This window comes from Grampus griseus (genome assembly GCF_964374135.1).
Source record: "Grampus griseus genome assembly, chromosome: 5".
NCBI classification, from domain to species: Eukaryota; Metazoa; Chordata; class Mammalia; order Artiodactyla; family Delphinidae; genus Grampus; species Grampus griseus.
In genome coordinates, this window is record NC_138998.1 from 91918923 (window position 1) to 91921462 (window position 2540).

The following is a 2540-nucleotide window of genomic DNA, read 5'->3' on the forward strand; positions in this document are numbered from 1 at the left end:
AGCCTGTGTTCTGCTGAGCCCTGGACCCTGAGGAACACCCATAGGTCTTCCCTGGGATGGACACGAGGGTCAGCCAGGGTCAGCAGGACATACACCGTGGGCCTGCCGGCTCTGCCCCCACCCTTGCAGGTGCATCCTATAGGGTTTTCACAGCTTGGCTTAAGTCAGCTCAGTGTTGGCACATTCACAGAATGAGATGGCTACACACCCCGGGGCTGCAGGCCCAGGATCAGCGAGTCCGTGGGCAGGCTGGCCTCCCTCCCGTCACTGCGACTGCACGCCTAGGGTGATCTTCAGGTTCTCGTACACCATGTAGCTGATGCTCACGGCCGGAATCACCCTCCTGAAGTTGGGGGCCAGCCCCCAGTACAGGTCAAAGGCCCCCTCGGTCCACAGAATCTGTTTGAAGAGGCTGATCATGGTCACCTCCGGAGAGCCCTCAATGGAGGCTTGGGCCTGCATCCGGGTCCTGACCAGGGCCAGTGGGTAGCTGGCCAGCTGGCCACAGGCGCTGGACACGGTGCCACAGGCCAGGAGCACAAACACTCTGGGGTGTGCGCTGTTCACTGCATAGCACTGCAGCCAGGCATTCTTGAGCATGTCGTAGACGGCCAGGTCTATCCCAGCGTAGGGGATGATCCCCAGCATGTTGGGAACATAGCCTTTGTAGAAGGCGGCCATGCCCTCTCTGGCTAGGATCTTCCTGGCACAGTCCAGCATGCCCGAGTACTGGCCTGTGTTGCGCAGGGCCATGCGGGTCTTCAAGACCTCCATCGGGTAGCTGCTGCTCTGGGCGATGGGCCCTGCCAAGGACCCTGCCACAAGCCTCTCGCGAATCTTCAGTCTCTTGGTCACTCCCAATGAGACACTTGATCTGCGTCAGAGGCCATGAACTTGATGGCCGACTTGGGGGCAGTTTTGAGGACGTTGATGCCGTTGCCCCGCCAGAGTGATTTGGCCCCTCCTGCTCGAATCATCTGGGTGAAGCCACCCACGATGCACATGTTGTTCCTGCAGGAGGTGTGGACCTGCCTGAGTACCTTGAGTCTGTCCAGGGGGGCCGTGCAGGTTCTTGATACAGCCCCCGCCCCACCGCCAGCCACCAGGTGTCTCCACCACATCCCTGTCTGCCTCTCCTCCGCCGTGAACTCATCGGGGACCGTCAGATTCTCACCCATATCAAAGATCGTGGAATGCTTCCAGTACAGGATGATCTCAGGGATGTTTTCCACGGGATGCAGGAGGCGATAATCTCGCCACTCGTTCCAGTCGATGGTCGTCGTACCATTCTTGTCCATGCTCTTGAGGATTTTTTCTGCCTGCTGTTCAGATATCTTGACTCCCAGGTCCCGCAGGGACTGCATGATCTCCTGCGCGTCGATCCATCCATCATTCTTCTTGTCCAAACTCTTGAATACCAGCCTCAGTTTCTTCTCGTGATCTTGGCAATAACGGGCAAACTCTTCAAAGTCTAGTTGCCCATTGAGGTCTTTGTCGCCAGCTTGTACAATTTTCCGGATCTCGCCCTCTGTGCGGTGCAGTCCCAGGAGCCGAAGTCCCATGGTCAGGTCGTTGACACACAGGCGGCCTTCGCGGTTGACTTCGAGAGTCTGGAAAAGGCTCCAAAGGCGCAGCCGGTGGTCCGGGCCCCCGCAGACGGTGCCGCCGCAAGGGTCCACGGACGCTGGCGATGAGGCGGACGGCTAGGCGGTGGCTGCGGCGTCCGGCAGCGGGGAAGCCACACAGCGGCACAACACACTGCTCACCATCGGGCGCGAGGCAGGGGTGACGGGCCAGCGGGGAGAGCGCGGAAGACACGCAGGTGTCCTTAGTCCAGTAGCGTGGACTCCAGGTGCCGGCAAGCTGGCGGAATGGGCAGCTTCCGGGTGCTCAGTCATTTAAATGTCTTATCTTTCATCTGTCTCCAATACATTCCCCTATGTAGGGTAATTAAATTACACTATTTTGACCACTCCATAACTGTGCTGTACCTATGGCAAAAACTTCATTCTAGATACCTTATTCATTAGACCTTCTATTTTGATTCTGTCCAATATTAGTTCCACTTTTTAATTAAATTTCATGCTAAATGACTCTCTTTATCGGTTAGTTGAGAATAACAAAAACATGATGTATCATACAATTTTGAAATTTAATAATTAAAAGATCTGGAAATGCATTTTTTTTTTTGATTCAAGAGAATCTAAAACCCCTTTAAGAAACTTTCTTTTGTCTGACTAATGATGTATAAGAACAGTGAGAGTCATGGGTGATGGATCCTCTTGGAAGAAATCAATTACTGTCTCATCCACTCTTTCCCTGTGGGAATAGAATGAATGTCAGTACAATTCCAGTTGGCACAAAACCTTGCAAAATGTTTCCCTTTCTTGCTAACATTTGAAAACGTTTCAAGTAAAAGAAGGCACTAACCCTGTTGTTTGTGTAATTTCTTTCTCTCTTCTTGCCTTTCTTTCACTGGATCACAGAAACAATGCAAATTTCACTGGATTAATATGATTCAGTTATTATACTCTGAAATG

General features: G+C 53.0%; 1 pseudogene across 1 annotated transcript; it reads right to left on the minus strand.

Annotated features, from left to right (window-relative positions):
- Positions 1–264: 264 nt before the first annotated feature.
- On the minus strand, positions 265–1769 carry LOC309823175 (calcium-binding mitochondrial carrier protein SCaMC-2-like; annotated as a pseudogene). The gene has a single exon. The product of its transcript is annotated as a calcium-binding mitochondrial carrier protein SCaMC-2-like (transcript).
- Between the last annotated feature and the right edge of the window lie 771 nt (positions 1770–2540).